The sequence below is a fragment of the Oxyura jamaicensis genome, chromosome 2 (genome assembly GCF_011077185.1).
Source record: "Oxyura jamaicensis isolate SHBP4307 breed ruddy duck chromosome 2, BPBGC_Ojam_1.0, whole genome shotgun sequence".
NCBI classification, from domain to species: domain Eukaryota; kingdom Metazoa; phylum Chordata; class Aves; order Anseriformes; family Anatidae; genus Oxyura; species Oxyura jamaicensis.
The window spans coordinates 148,078,195-148,100,198 of record NC_048894.1 but is presented as its reverse complement, the minus strand read 5'-3'; the positions used below and the strand labels follow the sequence as shown (position 1 = coordinate 148,100,198).

The window sequence follows — 22,004 nt, the reverse complement described above, 5'->3', positions numbered from 1 at the left end:
CTATGTAACCAACCTTTTGATATTGTATCTGTAAAAATACCCAATAAACTATAGTTTTTTGTCTATTGGAAAAGACATATCTCACACCTTTCTCTTAGGTTAACCATAAGATTTTCATCTATCTTTTATTTTGTTAATGATTCATTTTTATTATCACATAGACTTAGAGCTCAGTTATTAGAATAGACAACTTTAGAAAGTCAATGATGACACCACAACATTTGTAAAGGTGATTAAAAAATCTTGAAAGCATCAACAATAGCTTGTTAATGAAATTAACCAGGCTAATTTATTACTACCACTACTACTACTACTACCACTACTACTACTACTGCTACTTATAGAAGAATGGGAATTCTGTTCCAAATGTTGTTCTCTGTAAACATTATTTGTCTCATTAGGTCTGTACTGCTATTTTTTTTTTCCCTTTGTTTTCCTTTTGTTTTTACTCTTTTTAAAGGAAAAACATCATTGAAAGGAAAAGGGAAGCTACACCAGAGCATAAATGTCAGGGGTATAAAGCAAGCCATCCTCAGCCACCCCTAGTGAATAATAAATGACAGCAAAATTCATTCCACATCTGGAATGTGGTCTGTAGAAAATCCGACAAGTATAAATCACCACCCTCGATCAGCATATAAACCCTGCCATGATGCAAATAATGCATAGCTCGTATGTTTGTGTATTTTAGTGCAGTATCATGAGGAGGAAGGAAGGGCCAGGTGACAGGATACAGGGAAGTTAGAAAATAACTTCGTCCATTTCAAGAAACAATACACAGCTTCCACCAACAGAAGAATATTTTTTAGAAAGGAAATTTACTCTCTCCTGTTTCAACACTGCTAACTCCTTCTCCCCCAACTTAGAAGCCTCTAGCAAAAAAAAAATTTAAAAAAAATAAAAAAAAAAGTCATCTTAAACACTGCAATCAGAAGGTCACAAAATACCAGCTTGGCTATGCTGGCTACATTCACTTCTTCTTTGTAGAGCAGTTATTTCAGATCAGATGCAAGCGCATGCCCTGCTTCTTCTCCTTGGAAAATTTGCTCCTTCCCCCCTCATTCCCTTGCTGCAGTTCACCAGCAGGTCACACCAGCAGCTTCTCACTGCTTTGCAAGTGACCGGGTTTCACAAAGGTGACTCCCAACCCATGCAGTTGAGTTAACATTGTCTTTCTCTGATTCTTTTTTCCCAGAACATGGTGTGCAATCTTGATCCAAAGCCCTCAGGAGCAGACAAAAATGTAAAGAGAAATCCTTTATAAGGATTTCACAGTATGGATGTATGGCAACTGAGTCCTTTTCTACTCTAACTCTGAAAAATGAACTTTACATCATGGTCAAGTCAGCACAGCTATGGTGATTGACCCAGACACAGCACCTCTTCCATGGATTTGCTATTTATTGCTTTCCTCTTAATTCCTACTTCACCCTGCAATGTTCTAGATTGCCAGAGAAAGGGGGGGGGGGGGGGGGGGGGGGAAGGATGAGGGGTAGAAGAGTTAATGAAATTCATGATTACATGATAACATGTCAATCTGAACATTTAGTGTGTGTGAAGGAGTTTCACAAGTCATGCTGTTCATCTCCCTTCCGTACTTCCTAGGTATGCGGGGCTTACTACCTGTGGAATGTCCATGACTGAAGATAGAACAGCTGTCTTTTAGCATGCTAGTAGAAATCAGAAAAGACCCACTACACTTATTATACTGTTTATGTGTACATTACTGTGGGAGATAAAAGAGATTTCAAGGAGCACATGACACATGTCCTTCACACAATCAAAGTGGACAAATTCAGCTTCCAAGAGGATGACTGTTAATGTAGAATAATTCCATTTTAGATTTATATCATCGAAGCTGAAAAGAGAATTGGGTCTTTTATGGCATTTAACGAAGATATATGCCAGATCCTTACATTAACAATGTGTAAAGTGTCCCTTCACTTTCAAAGTTTTAAAAATACTTTTTAAAAATTATTTTTATTAAAACCAGTTATATAGCTTCATCATTTATAATGTAAAAACATCTTCATGCACATGGACAGTGGGGTGAATCTTCAATCACTACTAATTTGTAGTGATTCTTCAGTGTCTGACCCAATGTCTTTTATGTACGATAAAACCAGAATACTTGTGGAAGAAAGGTAAGTCTGTTGAAATATGGTCTGAAGATTAAAGGATTTCTCTATTCCTTGGAGGTAATTCCTACTCTTCAGGGGAGACAGAAACCCCTGAGTCAGTACTTACAAGACCTCCCTCTACTATCCTTCTGAATGGTACATTATTTACCAAAATCACTTTTATTTATTTATTTATTTATTTTGGGACCCATTAGACACAGATATCTTGATTAGGATATAATATAATGTAGGTGGGAAATGCTTAAATGTGTGACTTTTCCATTTCTGAGTGTGTCTTCTAGCATCTACTATGGGGTATGAAACTATTCTTGAACTAAAGGATAAGGAAAATTTACCCACATCTTAAGTACTATGATTCAGTCTACAGATTCTAGGTAGTCTGAAGCAACCCACCAAAATGCAGACAGTGTGGACATGGAGCACTTAGTGCAACCTGCCCTGCTGTCCAGATCTACTCCTAAAAGGCAGCACTAACAAGTATTGCAGAAATGCCACGTTGCATTTCAGCTATAGCTTCTTCTGGGGGAAAGTTCCCACAATTAACTTAGAGTGTAAGAAATGTCTTGGTGTCTTGGTGTTCAGTACAAACACACAGCAATACTGATGTATATCAAATATCTTTACCTTAAATTCCTGTTCCCTCTCATACAACAAAAATTAACCGCTTTGGAGGAGATTGTTGTTGTTGTTGTTGTTGTTTTTTCAATTAGGCATTAATTTGTCCTGATTTTCCTAGAAGACTTTTTTGAAGAATAAGTTATGAGGCTACAGGTACCAAAACTTCCTTTTGTGGTCTAAAACACCACTTTGCCACTGTACAGTTCATCTTGATGGGACACGGTGTCCAGATCAGTCTCAGGAGTGCTCCTGCTGGTGCCAGGTGTCAATAGAAAGCTCAATAATGACTCATTTGCTAATTAAAGGCTTCCCTTCCCTGAAACACAGCTCATTGAATCTTAACTATTCAGAGCATGAAGCTGAAAGTTCTGGTAGCTACCTACTAGTTCTTTCACACAGAGAGAAAGGAGCTTGACTCTATCAATGGTTATTCTTGAACCTCTGAGGTTTTACTTTTTTATTTTTTAAAAAACTATCTGCTTTCTAAATACAGCAGAAATGCTATGAAGTTGTGAGTTGGGTACTACTAAGTTTTATGTTGCCAAATCAGTTTCAGTGAATCCTCAGAGGAAAAAAAAACAAACAAACAAACAAAAAAACTGCATTCTGGGATTGAGGTCCTCCAGTGGCAAGAGAGAATCTGATGGGGAAAGATGTGCTGGAATACAGAAAGAAAAATGAGTGTTTTGATTTATGGGAAGCAGTTAAAATGAACTCCCTCTTCTCTGATTTTATCCCTAATATGCACTGCCTTGTGAGCTGCTCATCCATAAAATGTGAGCTGTAGCAACTACATTTTTACTAAATTTCAAGTACAAGTTTGTAAGTTGTAAGTTTATATGGGCTCCCAGCAGTGTAGAGTGGACATTTGTCTTCTCCTAAAAATCTCCCAGAAAATATGCTTTTGGTCTTGAATTCAGCTATAGACAGAGTTACAGAGTTTGAGTCACTGTGGTTTAATAAGCAGCCAATTCTCAGCAGAGTAGTTTAAGCTACCATAGATCTGGAAGAAAACTGTCACTTGGGTCAGTCATAGCAGTCCCATGGGCACCTCAAGTCAGCCACAACACAGGCTGGTCCCTGGGAGAAGAGTCCTCTCTAAAACCCCTTTCTTGTGGCATTTCTCACCTCTTCCCTCAATTTGTACCACACTTTTATTTGCAAGTGTAGTTTATACTCAGGTCACTTCATCTGACTCTGTTCCTTCTCAGACATGTTTTTGTCAATAGAAGAAAGACAGGGAAGAGAATCTGAACTGTTTACAATTTCTTGTTATTGAATTATAATTAGTCTTACAAGGATTTTTGTAATTTTCCTCAATCCTCAAACAAATCTTTTTCTAAATAACAGAACATTCCCTGCAATTTGGTAATCAAATAAAAATTTTGGCAGAATATGTTCAATATAACCTACTTTTTTAATGTTTCTATCTTGAGGTACCATTTTTTGAGCTATATATAGACATTTTTATCTATATATACAGATATTACAGATATTCTTATCATTATATAGATATTTTCACCTAGATATTTACACAGAAAGCAGTATTTAGCTTATTAAAAGGAAGGAAAAATAGGACTTCTGGCAGGGCTTGTTTTTATAACACATGGCCTTCCAATAAGCTTTGTTGTAAATCTTTCAGCAACCACTACTAATGCAAGACTTCGAGGAGTTTCAAGCAGTGACCAAAAACCTGTTATCCTCAAAGTGCTATGGACACAAATAGGAAGGGCTCTCTCCCACCCTAAATAGTGTAGGGAAATGGTAAGAGATTCATATAATGAAACAAAAGCAGTGGAGAAATTAGCTATCTAGTCTCAGTTAGCTGTCCAAGCACAATAGTTTGCACTGCTGTGCTGTGAACTGGAACAGGGAAGTAACCCAGATTTTCCAAGCCTTGTCCTCTACAAATTGTAGCCGTTCTCAGAGCCACTTTGCAGCATCACTGCACAAGCTGCTGTGCTATCATAGCCAAGAATATGTGCTAAAATATATGGCAGGAACACGTGGTAGGAAAACAGTAACACATCAAGCTGGTCCTGCTGGTGAAAACTCTATCCTGAAACCAGTGTCCCATGGTAAGGAGTCTCCTAGCTCACTGTATCCTGAAACCAACACACATGATAAGGAGTCTCCTGGCTCACTAATTGACATGGGTGATTGTGCAGCACCACCATATCTATCCAAGGGTACTCATAGATGTTTTCTATGGGGACGTTCAGTTGTTGAGCCAACAATTGTTCTTTCTTTGAGATAACATGCATCGTTAATAGCATATTCACCTGAACCTGGGAACTCCTATTGGAAATCAGTAAGTAGGGTTATGATGAAATTTATATTCATACACCTAACAAGACTATACAGAACTATAAATATTGCTAAAAGATAAACACTTTTTTTTCAACCTCATACTTGAAGTTTAAGCCAAAAACTAAATATTACAGATATAGAACCAACTGGCTGCAGTAGAAGAGGGGAGTGAGGGGAAAATATTATCCTTTATCTCCCAGCTATGACATTCTTAAACCTTTCTTTAAAACAGCCAGTCCAACACCTTGGTGGACATATGGAAACAGATACTGGACAGACCTTCATTGTGCGCCAGGATGCCAACTCCTGTCTTTCTGGTTTCTATTGATTCTATTGACTATATGGATTTCTGCTGGAACACAGATCATATAATGAGTCCCATATTAATAGAGGAAGGATTTATCATGATCGTTCCTGAATCCGACAGGGTCTTCAAAAAGTTTCCAAAAGAAAACAGGAAGCTGCCAAAAAGAAGTGGACATCTCTAGTCCAACAGTTGGCTCTTTTGTTTGAAACCAAGAAAAGCACCATTCAGGACTCTAATTGATTAAAACTGAGAGCAATTGCCAGAGCACCAATAATTGCTGGAAGAGGGCAACGGTCACCCTAACGCGTTGTCACTTCAGAGGAAGCAGAACACTAACAACCAATCAAGCAGCATTAGTTAAAAGTAACCTTTTAATGACCCCTGATTTCTCCTTCAGGAAATGTTTTCTACACAATTTGTATTACATTTTTAATGCTAGCCTGTGAGCCTCTGAATACCTTATTTATTCTAAATTCTAAAATATGCAGAAGGCTCAACTGCTCCATTCTGGCTGTGTACTCTAAATACCTTCTGACATGATTACCAGATGAGCCCCAGGAATTCTGTAGCTCATCAAAAATTTGTCCCATCCTTGCCATTTTTTTTTTCAACAAAACTACTTCTTTTGATAACTCATCCACAGCTGCCATTAGCTTTACTTGTCTTGTTTTGTTTGATTACTTACTCCTGATTAACTCAGACTCCCACTTGACTTAGTTTTATTTTCTCATTCACTCACTTACACATTGTTGTACTCAGCATTACAAAAATGCTACTGATAGTCTCATAAACTTTATGTTTTCTTTACAGCCTGAAGGTTGGATTAAGATGTAAACCCTGGAATCACCACTTCCATTTACAGAGAGAGAAAAAGAAAAGGGGGGTGGGTAAAGATTGCACCTCAGGCTTTTTCAGTAAAGCTAAGAAATGTAACTCTGCTTCAGCAAACCTGGTGCAAATGAAGAAGAACTCAAAACTATTTTGGGGGAAAAGATTACAATTTCTAAAAGGATTTCATGATCTGTGAAAAATATTTACTTTTCAGGTCATCCAGATTTTTTTCTCTAAAGGAATTACTTTCTCTATTGTGCCAGAACCTCTGGAAGTCTGATACCAATTTAATTTTATTTTGCTTCAGTGACACATTTCTTACACACAATTATTCTCCTAAGTGATGTATGCATATTAAAATTTCTTTTTATAAACCACAAATCTGCATTACACAGAAGAATGAAACCAAGAAGACATATGCCTTGAACATCCAACATCCCTATGGTCTTGTATTTGCATAGTTCACATTCCTCCTTCTCCTTGGCCTTTTTTAATCTTTTACAGTGTTATCTGAAAATACAGTGTAAACACTTAAGACCAGGGACTGCCTTTTGTATGTTACCACATTGCCAGACTCATGCAGAATGTTGTATAAATATTAAATTAATACTAATTAATAAATAACCCATCTCTTTGCAAGTGAAAAATGGAGTTCTGAAAAGTAATCTCACCCTGTCAAGACAGAAAAAAATCTCAATCAAGAAGAGGCCTGTAATTAAGCAGAAATGTCTAGAAACCCAGTCAGATAATCTGTCTGTATCACCTTCCTTAACTTTAGATATTTATAGAGGAAATACATACTGCAGAGCTGGTCACGCCATATACAGTCAATGAAGAGAAATATGCCCTGACAGTGTTTCTTCATCTCAACCTAAAGGAGAAGGCTCAAATACATCAGATTTCTTCTAAGATATGTTGTATTAATCCCACCACCCTATGCTAAGCCCTCACAAGGTTCCTTCCCATGACAGTGTTTTGACCCGGACCACAATTTCCACCTTCCCCAAAGTGTTTTATGATAGTCAGCACCGCTGCTTGCCAGCCAATTCCTTTGCTTTTTATAGCTTTCTTTAGCCCATTTCTTGCCCACCGTGAATGAAACCTGGGCTTATGTGTTCAGCATCCCTCTTGCAGAACCTGCTCATCCCACAGTGGCAGGGTTCAAATTGTTCCTACTCCATCTAGAGCCCTCAGGAACAAGTCTGACGTGACCTGAGTGTTACTGGAAGAAACATTGCTGCTGAGAAAGCCAGACCTGCAAGGAAGAATCTGAAAGAGAGGCTTGTTACTGAGTTTATGGAAGGCTATGAACCATGAGATGGAGAAGGTACTTTCCTGGCAAGATCATGAATTTGTAGTTGGTGATTGTGTTTTATGGAGGGCTCTATATACACACAGAGAATTAGATAAATATGAGCTTAAACTGTACACTTGTACTCACCTGCATAGTGCATAGTGCTTCCTCACAGAAGTTGTCACACAGATGGCATGAGAAAAATCAGAAAAACAGTGCAAAGGTTTACTAAAGAGATATTTTTATTTAGTGGATATTTGTTCTTGAGAAAGTGAGTTTCACTACCACATAAGATTTTTCTGTTTGGTAAGCTGGCCCTATTTGAAAGCCTAGCAAAAGAGGCCTTGTGAGGAATGAAAACATTTTAGATTTATTGACACAGAATGGTCCCCAAATTATGGGGGGCTTCCGCCATGAGAAGGAGAGTGCTTCACCATTGCCCTTCCCAACACAAAGATCAGATCTCAAAGCAGAGGTGACCCCAGACCATAACGGGACAAGAAGGCTTCCCCTCTGAGCAGAGAGGGAAAGGAACATGTCCCTGCCCATGAATTTGTATATAGGTTGAAGGCAACAGACACCAGAGGAAGACACTGGATGAAATATCTTTCAGAGCCTTGAAAGAGAACACCAATAGCCTCCAAGGATGTGATGTGACTGAATACTGAAGAATCAGAAAAAGAAAAAAAAAAAAAAAGAAAAAAGAAAAAAAAAAAGTTTATTCATTTCTTATGTATTTGGGAGCTGTATACTTGTCCTAGAGGAGACAGACTCATCCAGATCATCAGCTTGCCCCAGATGGAAAACAAAGATGAAAGATGGAAAACAGAGGCATGGCTGTGTCCCAGCCTGGACCAGGTACATTATTTCATCACAGCCAGACTGAAATAAGAGATAAAGGTGTCTGGGAAACATGCAGGACAGAAGTAACTGAAGGGAGATTTGGTCTGGTTCTGCATGTCAAGCATCTCTCCATCTACAATATGGGGAGAAAATATAATTTTTGACTCTGGAAATAAACTGCCAGTGTGAGCAGTGTTGCCACCATTGCATATGTGCTGGAGTGCTCATTTACTACAAGAACTTTGTCTGCTGCCTGAGCTTTGCCTCAGTTACTCTGTTTGCAAAATAAAATGTGGTGGATGCGTTGGTCTTCCACTGGACAACTTTTTAAAAATACTTTTTTAGCTCCCCATAATCACTGTTTTCTTTTTCCAAGCTGACCAGAAAACCATTGCATGTTCTCTCCTCTGTAATCTTAAAATAGCGTTGGACCTTTTCACTTCTCGTTCTCTCAATAGTATTGAAATTCTGCATTCCCCCCTTCGGTTCTCTTTTCATGTTTTAGCTCCTTTTGTTTTAACTCCTCATGTTTTAGCTCCTAGTTGAGGTGGATGATGCATTTGGGATTCATTTGGAAGGTTCAAAAGCTTTTAGGCAAAACATCTGTTTTGTCAGAATAGTGCACACCATGCCTGGTGTTGGGGAAGGAAGCAAATATTGGGCTGCAGCAAACTCCCTGTATAAAGGGGAAGCAGCCATTCCTCTGGGGTCAGAGTCCAGAGCATCTGGACTTTGTTCAGACTCTCCTGCCTGCAGACAGGGCATCAGGGAACGTAAACACCTACCAGATAAAAGCAAAACCTAACCCCAGAGAAACAAGCCTGGATATTTACCTCCAAAGATCTAACTCCGAATTAGACCCATGCCACTCACACTGGAACCTACCAGCAGCTACTGATGTTCTGTGGGAGAAGGACCCTATAATTTTAAAAACTGCCTTCACAGACAGCCTAAAAATCAGACAGGAAATCAGACACAAGGAAGGATATGCGATAACAAGAGAATGCTGTTTTATTGTAAGAAGAACAGGAATCTTTATATGATGGGACATATTGGAGAATGTCAGGTATGTAAATAAAATAAAAGCTTGTTGCAACAAACCCAGAATATTTTGCTAATTGTTGCTGAGAAATCAGCATGAAAAATTCATCATTGCAAAGTCAGCTGTCCCTGTCATGTCTTGCCCAATCTACTTGACCCAACCTATGATAAAATAAAAGGCAAAAGAGATACTGGTTTCTGATGGACTTTCCCTTGAGAACCTGTTGCCAGAGGGAAAGGTCTGGCTCGACAGAGAGTATGCAGAGCTCTGCAGCTGGTGTCTACAGGTGCCCACAGGGGGTAGAGACCTCTACAGCTCTCCCTTCTGCAAGTTTCTCTCTGCCTTTCTTCTTTTCTTCACCCAACACATATAAAACTTGATTGTTTCATATGCCCAGTCTGTTGGACTTCAGACCCATTACATCAAAGCTGTTTAAAGATATTCAAATGATGGTGCTTAACATAAATCTGATCATTCTAATTTCAGCTGCCCCATCTTCTACCAGCATCAAATTGGTGTCACTGAACATAGATATTGACTAACTTTGCAGTCCCTAACTTTCTCCTTCACTTTTCAGGAGCTGTCATGTGTGGGTGTTTAACGGAAAACCTCATCCAGACTGGAGTGGAAAAGAAAAAGATGACAAGCTGGAAACACACACACACGCACGCATACACAAAGTGAGTGAGGGACCTTAAACTATAAGGATTGTCTGAGTCTTGAGCTCCAAAGGTGAGACTTGTGCAATGAACGCTTTCCACCAGCGTTCAGGCTAAAGTTCACCCAGTTATATGACACCATGCTGCATCCTCTCTTCTTGTCCATGACTTATCTGTTAGATTCTGATTTGCCTGGGTACAAATAGGAGAGAGGCTGTCGCACTGGGCTGCAACCTGGAAATGTCTCCCTCTTCATGGGTCCCAGCTCTTGAAGTCACCCTCCTGTTCTCCACCCAGTGTCAGCCTACTTCCCTAGACGTATGCTAAATGTGCAGTCTACTTTGGGGATTTTACACACTAGGATTGGATAAATTTTAAAAGTCAGAGGGCAGAATGAATGTTATTTACAGTAGGTAGAGCCTTCCAGACATGCTGTCTGATGGGTAGGATAGGTGTCTTCTGCTTTCAGAGAAAGCAGTTGGAGTCAAGCCCAGAAATTTTCTGCAGTTATCATAATTCAGCTGCACTGCACACAAACCTTAAGACATTAAAATGATACAGTATTAAAATGAAAGAAGTGCAGCAATTTCAGTTTAAATTGCACTGGGTATCATGATTTCACAATTCCTAGCTATGTGTGTGCTTTAGTTCTCATCCACAATGTACTAATAGCGACTTACCACAGATAATGTTGTTAAAAAGGAGTCAAAAAATTGTAATATGTACTAGTCTTCTCTCCCGAAGTGAGAACTTTAGTCCAGCTTTGGAAAAGTATGTGCTTCCCACTGGCTTTACGGAGAATATTTTTGGGTGGTTCAATGAACAGTATCCAGCCCTCAGAGCTTTCAGCTGGTCACTCCAACAGGTCATGTAGTATTGCTATTTCTTAAATCCTTATGTTCCTTGTTGTGTTAAAGAGAGGCTGCTTCCCTTCTCCAAGTGGATATACTTCAGTGGTGAGTGAACATATTCTAATACAAAGCAGGCTAAACTCTCTCTGTACTTTTTGTAACCAGTTACTTTGATGCAAGGTGGGGATGGAAGGCTGCCAGATCCTAGTGGCTGCCTTTCACAGTAGTATGGTATAGGTTATTACAGTAGTTAAAAGGCAATGAAGCTATCAGACACATATATAGACTAAGGGCTGTATGTGTACTTCAAGAACCGGTTTAACAACAGCTTGTGTTTATGCGTTTGATGAAGGGTTCAAACTTACAAGTTGAAAGAAAAGGAAATGCAGAACTGGCACCCGCATTTGCTGTCACAAGTCACTGTGATCCTGTTCACCGCAGTGGTGCTAAGTAAATTTACACAGAGCCTGTCTGATTCCAGGAGCTGGTGGCTAGCAGAAAAGTAAGAACTAGTTATCTTGATGTTATCTGTCCAACAATATTATACAGAGAAAAGACAAAAGGGCATAGAGCCTTTAAGAAGATGCTTTATCAGCACAATATTGGACTTCTGCAATCTACAACCAGGGTACCAGAATATGCTTGGTAAGCATATTTTTGTCTTTTTAGAATGGTCAAAGATCATTTGCTCCTTGTGGTAACTTACTGAAAGGAGTTGAGGAGCACAGAATACTAAATTATCAGTATAGTAAAAAGCTATGTATTATTTACAAGCACAGTGTGAGCTGTCAGGTCAGTTAAATCAATTATTCACCATTTGTTCAATTTAGCTTTGTATAAATCTTCATTTTCTCGCTCAGCAAATTCCAAATTTACTACAAAGCCTTCTGCCATGTCTGTAAGGAGAACAGACTGAAAAGTATAAAAAGGCAGACAGCTTACTAAATTTATAAGCAATTGCTTGAAAAGAATTATCAATGTCTACACTTTGTTTTATTTTATCTGGAGTGTGATTTTTGAGCACAAATCATACATTATATAAATATATACACATTTCAATTCCATCTAATTTTTGACTGTACATACAGTAAGAGACATTCCCGTAAGAACTGAATGAGTAGAGGAGGGATTCACAGACTTTTAAGGTCAGAAAGGACCATTGCCATCTATGACCTCTTGGATCATACACGCCATAAAACTTCACACTGGAATAGCTACAACAAACTCCTGACATTTGATTGAACCAGACCATTTGGAAGAACTTTGTTTCCTCTCTAATTTGGCTATAACTTGCAGTCAGGCTAGATCTAGAGTCTGATCTGTTGCATGATGTACAACTGGAATGTATTGCTAGGAAAAGTTATTGGTATTAGAGACCTAAGTATAGCGTTCAGGAAGCAAGGAAACTGTGAGCTTACCTATGCACCCCAACCTTGCCCAAGAAAAAACACTCAGCAGAGACATCAATTATAATCTCTTTTCTTACCATACCCAGCATTTCCTGACTGGACCCTGGCTTTGTCAGTGGATTGTGAAGCAAACAAACAAACTAAAAAAAAAATATGCCTGAAAACCTATGATTTATCAGTTTATTGATTAAAGATTATCATTCATTAGCTGCACAATCGTAGCTGGCCATATATATCTTTAGTGTGTTCCACCCATGAAGAAAAATGAGTTGGCTCAAACGACATGAAACTTCAGATGTAAGACTAGATTTTTTTATTATTATTATTATTATTTTTCCCGCAGTGTTCATTACCTTATTGGTTTCAGTACTGATCATTGTTTTATTCACTTAAACGTGAATAATGAGGCCTCTGGTGTAGCAAGCGAAAAATTTCTTCTCTCTTCTCTCTATACTTCTCTCCTTGTGCGTGGAATTCAGTGATGAGAAAATATTAAATCACACCACATTTTACTGTCTATGTCCAAAATTTGAGGTGAACAGAATTCTTCAAAGAAGTAATCATAAGAAGTTCTACTTTCTGCATTTTGTTTAACATCTTGTAGGATGTAGATCTACCCCCAGCTCCTTCAAACAAAATATTTCCAGTTCTTTGCACGTTGAATTAGGCTTACATAGCAGAATTTTCTTCGCTGAGCCAAGTCTGCCTTATGAACTGTCCTTGTCACTGGGTACTTTGAAGGTGAATTGTGTTACTCAGAGTAGAAACTGGAAGTGAACTGGCATTGAGCAGAAGAATTATAACACGTGAAAGACATCCCCAGAAAAATAGGGCCAACCATGGCTGAAATCTGTAAGGTCTGAATTCTTGCATCTCCTTCATATTTCATTCTGTTACATCCAAAAATTCAGAAAGAATAAAACAAAGCAAACCATGCAATCTCCTTGTTCATATGGGGTTAAAGATGGATTACAGAGGTCATCAGACTTGCCAAGTAAAGGTCACATGAATTCAGATAAAGATGAAATATATTTACGTAGTCCTTTCATTTCCGACCATCATAATTTCTATCGGTCCTCAAGGCCTCCTACCACCCAGAATGACATATATATATTTACATATATATATTTACATATATATATATATATCTTATTATTGAAGCAAAGGTAATATTGTTTCTGCACAGTGAAGAGGGGACGGTTAGAGACCACCTGAATAGAAATGAGAGCCATTCAGTCTAAATAGGCAGATAGTGGAAAAGGTAAGAGACAGACTAGTTACTTTTAAGGAACCAGAGTGTAGGAGGAGCTTTATGTGCTACACAGCAAAAGAATAGCTGGAGGCAAGATGTAAATTAATGCTCATCCAAGTGTTTCTGTTCATTGTCAGTCTGTCCTTGTGGTTGACTGGACTGAAAGACATCGTATGGGATGAGCCATTCACTACTACAGAGCTGGTTGCTTTCGGTGCTACCTAGTTATCACCTCCCTCTGTGACAGATCATAACCTGGATAAGCAGTGCAAATTGCAGATAGGTGTTTGGAAAATACAAGTCATTATATACATATATATATCCCATATCTTTCAATGCAGAGAATGGAAGAAGTGTTGCACATTCAAAAGTCATGAGAGCCTCTACATTTTCTAGAGAAGCCTGGTATGGACAGAGAAATTTTACTTAAAGCATGGTTGGTGTTCTGTATCTTATCATGTTATTGACTTCCCATTCCCATTTGAGAAATCAGTTGTTTTCTCTGTGCTTTTTGTTTTCTCATCAACATGACAAGGAGGCAATATCTCTAAAAAGATAAGGGAAAAATATTAGAAGGTATTTTGAAATATCATTTAAAAATTTTAGATGTATCTGCCTTTGAACCTAAGGGTATTTGGAACAAAAACAATACATTAGAGATCCCAATAAAATATCAAAAGCCAGCCTCAAAAAATAGCTTCATGAAATCATAAATTCTTTAACAGCTCATCAGTTCAGTTAGTTGCTGAAGACACTTGCTCCAGAGAGGCCTCCTGAAAGATTTTGATCCCATGGAAATTAGCACGTCAAAATACGTTGCAAGTCTGACATTTTTTCCTTGTCTATCCATGCAAGAATGTAATCGAAGAAAAAACTAAATTAAACATTTATGATAGAAGCTGTTTGAAAGCTGAGATAGTAGCTAGCACTAATGTGACAGCTTTCCAGTCTGGTACCTTGCAGACATGCTTTGTTCCTTACTATTCTGTCTACGTTCCTTGGCTATTTAAAAAGTATTTTCATTGGGAAAACACCCCTTGTTACTTAGGTAGGAATTGATTCAATCTCTGCCACTTCTAAAAATAAGTGAAAAGAGTTTTGTTCTGAAATGGCAAAATTTGCACCATCTAAACCCTGAAGCATCTACCCAGGTGCCATGAAGCCAAGCGATAAACTGGCCAATAACCTCAATGTTGATTATAGGAAAATTAGTTCCTCAAACTTGTCTTCAAAAGGGAGAGTATCTGGCAGCTTCCAAAACCAACAGCCACCTTTCAGTTGCTTCTCTGGAGCAATTCATGGTGCGTCAGTGGGAAAAGTGGCTTCCAGCACAGGGCTTCCCAGAAATAACTCAGTCCTGACTCCCATCTCAGCCTGGGTTTCATTAGTTCAAATGTCTGAAGCAATCTGGAAAAGATGACCCACATCATGACCCAGCCAAAACATTGTCACCCTACACTGGATCTTCAAATCCTGCTTTGACATCAGACAGCTCGGTTTTGTCACAGGTCCCAAGGAGGAAGCAGAGGGGAAAGGATAATTGTGCCAGTGCTCCCATTTGAAAGGGAGCTTCTGGTTCTCTACAGCTTTGATGATGATGAAAAACAGTCTTGGCTATTTGGTCTGACTGTTAGGAAGTACAGAATCTAGGAAGTCTTTCTGAGCAAGGACTTGACAGACAAACATTTAAGATTTGTCCTCTTCCCATCTTCTAAAGAGGAAGGTGTATCTCTGAGAGGTATGACTTTACAATTAAAAAAATAATAATAAAATAAAAAATGGTCAGAGATATAATAGAAGATAAATTAACAAAAGCCCTGAACCCTGAATCATCAGCAAAGACAAACATAATGGCTTTTACTGTGGGTGGTCACTGCTGAACATCTACAGCACAGTGTAGGAAATGGACCACCATCTAATACATCATGTCCTGTCCCAAGACATGGAATTCTTTGAATAATCCTGTTATTCTTTCTCACTCTGAGTTCTCCATGGTCTCTATTAAGGCAAACTCACGTTGTGGAGGATGAGATATTTTTCCATTACCCATCTCCCTCCTCCAAAGGATCCTTTCAGGGCATCTGTAACTTGTCCTGCAAAGGCTGAATATATAGGCTCTGATGTCAGAGCATACCAACAGCAGTGTTTAGCAACATCAAATCATCTGGCTTTGTTGGTGATATTTTCAAAATAAACCCATTCAGGATAAAAATAACTTTCTTCTTTTATTTTTTTGTATAATGTCAAATTAAAGGACGAACATTGCATCAGCAGACTTTCACAACACATTAAAAATCCCAGAGAAACAATATATCATACATGAGGAGCTTCCTACCAGATTCATGCAGCTAATGAAATTCTACGCAACTTCTTCCAGGAAAATAGCTTGCGTACTCTGAAGCTATATCCAGGATTTTTACAAACTGTTCTGCATGATTCATTCAGTGCTCGGTAGATTAAATGTTATTGAATTCACATGAGTTCACGTTAAATAAATAAAGTGAAACACAACAGCTGGGGCTACTCATCACTCAAGCATATGACATCCATTGCCAAACCCAAGAGAGACTCTGCAGTGTTGTAATTACCAAACTGGGTCAGTGGTGAAATAGAAAGTGGGGATTGTTAGAGCAGCACCTCCTTGGATTATCAGTGCTCAGAATGAACTATCAGAGTCTGTAGTGAATGGTGAGAGCCAATGGTCCAGGCCTGTGCATAAGGAATCACTATACGCATCATTATATTTCATCCTGTAAAATTTAATTACACAGAAAAGGGTACAATGGAGCAGCCTCATCCCACCCATTATAGTGAATTGAATGGCCTATGTTGCAAGCACTGCACACACAGAAATCCAACAGAGATTAGGGAGAAAAAAAAGGGGGCAAGCAGTGAGCACTGTATCTATTTTTTATTCCTGACACCGTTTTAAACTTCCAGGGATTTCTTCCTTAATGGCTGTTCAGAGCACTGTGCCTGACCTGTGCTTTGCCAGGGTCAGGACAGGAGCAGAAGCAGAGGAAATGAACTAAAAAATGGGAGATATGTGACTATAGAGCAATTCTGTGTCAAGTAAGAGACAGGTCTTGAAATCAATGTGTGCTAAACGCAAGTAGAACAGACTTTACTGTATGGGCAGGAGGGAGGCAACTCAAAGCCATTGTATTCGTGTTAGCATAGGCTCCATAAAAAAGGTCCATCCCAAGCCTATGCACCATGCAAGTGAGAAATATTAATGTGCCTCAGAAGGACTCAGGATCTATGTGACTAACAAAGAGCTTGGCTTGTTTGAACTTTCCTAGCCTGCAGGACCAGAAACAGCTGGAGAGAAGAAGAGAGTGGCCTTTGGCATGAGTCTGCTGCAAGACTCAAACACGGAGTTTCCACTCCATAGCAAGGCACCTTCACCACTCGGCACTCCACCCCTGGCGTGTGCATACTCATTCTTTGTTTTGATAAGCAAATCAGTGTGCACTTTAATGTATTATACCTGGGGGAATTTAACTGAGTACGCTGTGCTGAGGTTTCAAGAGGATGTAGTTATTTTTGACATCAGTAATTTGTGTTTTGTTTCTTTTCCAAATAGGACAAAAAAAAAAAAAATAATAAAAAAAAAAATTAGAGGCTGGATTTTTGCCTGGTTTCTCTTCTAAATCAACATTTATCCCCTGCTCAGCTGACATCAGTGGAAATATCAAAAAATCTTCCTTTTGCATGATAACAGATTTAATATGGATATATTAAAAATAAAAATAACTAAAGAAGACACAAGGATCACTGTTTTGCTCTTGCTCTCATCCTTGTTGCTGCCCTTGTTAGTAGCAGGTAGCTCTGCTCCACAAAAACCAAAGGATGGACATGCCTGGATCCTACCTGGGGATCTAATTCACATACTGCAATTCACACCTTTGGTTCAGCTCTTATTCACCTGGAAGCCTCTAAAACTTCATACATGCCTCAATTTTGACCTAGGAAATCACCTAAAATCTGCCTTTGTATGTATGGAACTGAACATTTCTTTCTAAAGATCAGCAGTGAAAAGTCATAACCAAAATTTAAATGCTTCAAAAGTTGGTTCTTTCTCACTTAAGGCGTTTCTTGCTCTGAAATCTGAACCTCAACCAGACTGAAGCAGTAGCAACTACATTCTTGTAAGACTTGGGTTTGAGGGATGCTGAGCTGGTGAGCATGAGAGAGGGATCAGAGAAATTGGGTGACAATATCAATACAACCAGCTTTTGATGCTTGAGTTGAAGCAGTACAGCATTAGATCATTACGGTTAAAATCAGTAGTTGATAGTTGGCATTAACAGCCATACACAGTGAAACCCAGGCCCATTTTTCTCCCTTCAAGACTCTTTCTTTTAATGCTCATTAACTTACCTGCTGCTACAGTAAAAACCTGCAGCAACTCTCAGCTCTGATTTCCAGTTACTCATCCCCTAAGAACACAGAGCCGAGGATAGGAGACTTCAGCAGGCTCTTCAGTCAAAATTTTAGAAATTTTAATAGCAAGAGATTTTGGGGGTGCAGATGTCAAATGCTATCTGTTATACCTTTCTTGGAGAGCTATTTATAATTCAGACAACCAACCCAGCAGGCGCAGTGGGGCAGGGCCACAGGATAAAACAGTCCACTTTGTGCTGAGGCTGGCACTTTATAAGGCTATGACAGGTCAAGAAAGAGGGAGAGGGAGCCTCCATAAATAGCAAATGTCTCACAGCTTAAAAATCATGACAAGTCTTTCATTTGAAACAACTGCAAGGAGGGTGCTGAGAAGACCGAAACTCTGAATATCCCTTGTTCAGCAAGCTGCCTGGCTGGGCTGGGAGCGTGTTGGAGCTTGCAGTCTTCGAGTCTAACACACTCCCTCTGTTCCTCTGTTCGCTCTTCCATGATTTTATAGCTGCTTTTTATAACAAGCACACAGGTACCTTACACTCCCGGGTGTGTGCACTAATCAGATTTTAGCTGCCATTCCAAAATGCAGCTGGTACTTTTAAAAAAGCTGCAACATTTTCCTTTCAGTTTTCACTATCCCTTGAGGCTACTTCTGGCATTTGGGGACAAAAAGAAAAACAGAGCACCCAGATAAAGCATTTCTCTGTGTGTTTCCATTTTTATGGGAGAAGAACATTTGAGCCACACCCCGGAAGATTTTCACTAGAGCCAACCACTGTCCTCAGATATGGACACATACAGGCAGCATCCAGCTCTCCTACAAGACCTGCCAAAACTCATGTACCGAGAGCGAGATTCATACAGCCAAATCCTCTCCAACAGCTACTGCTGCCTCCTGGCATCTCTGTCTGCCTCTCCTGCATTTACAGCACAGCCTCTCTCCTTCTTCTGGACCTGGTTGGCCCATCATGTGGGCTATCTTGTCTTCTCCATCTCAGCGATGGGGTCAGCTGTCCTGGCTGTGGCCCTGCTCACTGACCCAGTGCTCCTCCAGTGCATGTGTGGTGGTGATTTATTCCACCACCCCACAACCCTGGGTGGGCACCCATCCTTCAGTGAGCCTTTCCCTGTGATCTGACTACAGATAGCATTACCCTGTGTGTCAAAGGCAGGGTCTGCATTTAGTTGCTGGAGGTGACAATAGGCTTTTTCATGTGTGCTGCTACTTATCCTACTTCATTTACACCAACTTTTTGCCAGTTTTGTCAACTCCATCTCTGCCTGCACGAGACACAAGCATTACAGGTGAAGCTAAGTGTGTGAGGCCCTCCAGGCTCATTTGGCTGAGAATCACATCCCAAACACTGTGCAAATCTAGGGCCAGAGGAATGACTCCAAGCCACCAGATTTGACCTCCTGAGTCATGCAGGACATAGATATTCACATGGGCATTCAGTCTGTGCAGCAAGCAAAAAGGCAACCATGTGGATCAGATGATTTGACCGCAGTGAGGTATCAATACTGCAGCACACAGGGGGATTCACTGCTCCCGTCCCACCTAGTTCTGCCCTCTGAGACTGCAGTTAATTTAGTTTAATGACCTTGGATCCAAACAGCTGCCATAGGACACAGCCCCCAAGCCCTCAGAGTTCAAGGGGGAATTCAGGACGGCTCCTGTGTGATCCTGCTTTTGGCAGCCACTTCTGATGGACTGTAAGGTGGCAGCAGATGAGGAAGCAAGGGGCAGGCTGGACGACTGCCTGGGGGCAAAGAAGTGCATTCCCTCATGTTGTTACAAGCACAAATGGTAATTGCAGGACAATTTGGGTTGGATTTCAAACTGCACTAAAGCCCTTTTCTGCCACTTTGGCAACATAAGGTGACCTAGCTGAGGGGACAGAAACAGAAGATGGCCACAGCAAGGGCACAAGCAAGGAAGAGTATGTGACCCTCTCAATGCCTGCCTAAAGGGGAAGGTCAGGATAAATATATCCAAGCCCTTCTGGCTGCTGCTGTCAGCCTGCAGCAAGGCAGGTTTGCTGTGTGGTCTGGGAGGACAGGTTGAGCTGCAGTCACCGGTGAGCAAGAGGTGACAGTAGCAGCGAGGAGAAGGGGCTGGGGGCCCTGCCTAGTACAGGGCAGGATGCAGTGACCCCAGATAGAGCTGATGTTGGGCAGTTTTGCTCCTAGCCCCTGTTGGTCTGGGAAAGCCTGGAGGCAGGCTGGGGGTGGAGGAAGCTGCAGCTGCAGCCCGCAGTGCTCTGGCTAATCTCATCTCAAAGCTGCTGCGATCTGGACAGCCCCAGGCTGCCCGAGAGTAAGGGGAAGAGGAAAGGTTATAGAAAGGCCTGTGTGTCCTCTTCCTTCTTTCTTGCCCCAAGCATGTAAAGCAGACTTGGGTCTGATGGATTCCTACAACCAGGATGTATTTCCTTAGGAGAAACTGTGGCTCTCAGCTCCATAGCAAAATCTGGGAGAGAAACCATGCTTTCTCAACCCTGCCTGCCACAGCAGAGGGGGTCATTTGTCAGGACCCCCCAAACAAACACATGGCTGGGGGCTGAGGTTGAGAGGGAGGCAGCCACAAGAGACCCAAGTCAGTGCTTTGGGGATACCCTGCCTAAAAAAAATCCAGCTATGTGTGTTTGCTCTTTTGTTTCACGACATTTAACACCGAGCAGCACTTGAAATCTAGAGCAATTATCTTTTCCTCCTGCTTTTAAGGAGGACTTTGGCAAAGGAAAAAATTAACTTTTGTCTCTTTTATTTATTCCCCTCACCCCTCCCTCCTGGCTGGCTGTGGGTAGGAAGGAGCAGGGAGGGTGGCCCGGCGGTCCCTCGGCGGGGACATGCTGCCATCCAGCGGCTGCCGGACACCAGCCCCGAAGATGGGGAGATCCTGGCATCCCGCTCTGCCCTTCCCTGTCCTCGGGTGATGCAGGATGCTCTTGGGGAAGGAGAGGAGCAGAAATGGTTCGCCACCGGCCCCCGAGAGGGCCGTGCTGAGGTCCGCTGCCCCCCGGGTTATCTGTCCCCCTGCTCTTTCAGCCCCTGTCGCTCACGGTACCCCACGACCCCCCCTCCTCAGCCACCCAGCAAAAGTGTTCACAGAAAGGAGAGGAGGGCATGTCTTTCCTGCTCTGTATCTCTTTCTTTTTCTGTTTCCTTTTCCCACTTTTTCTCATTTTTACCAGGGATAGACAAAAACTGTATTTTAAAAGATCGTTAAGAGTTTTTAAAGTTTTCTAAATGATGCCACTCATGGTACCCAGGTTTAACTTTCGTTTTCTGTTTATTCCCTCAAATTACCAAGAGTTTAGCAGCTTGGCTGCGGAGGTCACATACAAGATAAGACAGTGCATTTAAATAAAATCCCCAGGAAATCACAGCCTGGCACAGGTTGGAATCTCTTAGAAAAGAGAGTGGAATCTCCCTCCTTTGGAGATCTTCAAAATCAGCCTGGGCATGATGCTGGGCACCCTGCTCTGGGTGTCCCTGCTTGAGCTGGGGTGGGACCAGGTGACCTCCCGAGGGCCCTGCCAGTCTCAGCCATTCTGGGACTCTGTAAATGCTCATTCTGTAAATGCTCAAACACTCATTTACAACCACTCTTTCCTTTACACATCTGCAGAATGGAGGTCACTATATGGGACAAACTTGCCAGTACTTGACACCATGCTATCACATACACCCCAGCATTTGGGATGATGCTTCCAGCTCAGGTATCCCCGCCCCATCATGCTCTCTACCACTCAGTCCTGCACGTTGTCCCTCCCCCTCTTCACTTTGTCCCTTAGGTGTTCCTATCTGTTTTATTTTCATAGAGGTTCCTTCCTGAATCCAGGTCACCAAGTAATTGTACTACAAGCAGTGCCAGCATCAAGAGGCAAGAGGATGTGTCAAGGCAGGAAACAAGCCCTATCCAAGACACACAGTGTCAGGTCACCTACAGGATGCGTGTGCTACATTGGCTTACACAGCAGCTCTCAGTGCAGTACAGAATAGTGTCTTGAAACAGGGCTCTTAAGTACAGGGACTTTCAAAAT

The 22,004-nt window shown here is 40.9% G+C and overlaps 2 long non-coding RNA genes across 2 annotated transcripts; one reads left to right on the top strand and one right to left on the bottom strand.

Moving 5' to 3' along the window:
• Positions 1-9,107: 9,107 nt before the first annotated feature.
• On the top strand, positions 9,108-12,734 carry LOC118162943. The gene is made up of 3 exons (XR_004748727.1): positions 9,108-9,410; positions 9,964-10,118; positions 12,514-12,734. It is a non-coding gene; the product is annotated as an uncharacterized LOC118162943 (long non-coding RNA).
• Positions 12,735-14,664: 1,930 nt separating this feature from the next.
• Positions 14,665-20,472, bottom strand: LOC118162944. Its single transcript, XR_004748728.1, has 2 exons — positions 15,893-20,472; positions 14,665-14,964 (listed from the first exon to the last, which is right to left on the bottom strand). It is a non-coding gene; the product is annotated as an uncharacterized LOC118162944 (long non-coding RNA).
• Positions 20,473-22,004: the final 1,532 nt, after the last annotated feature.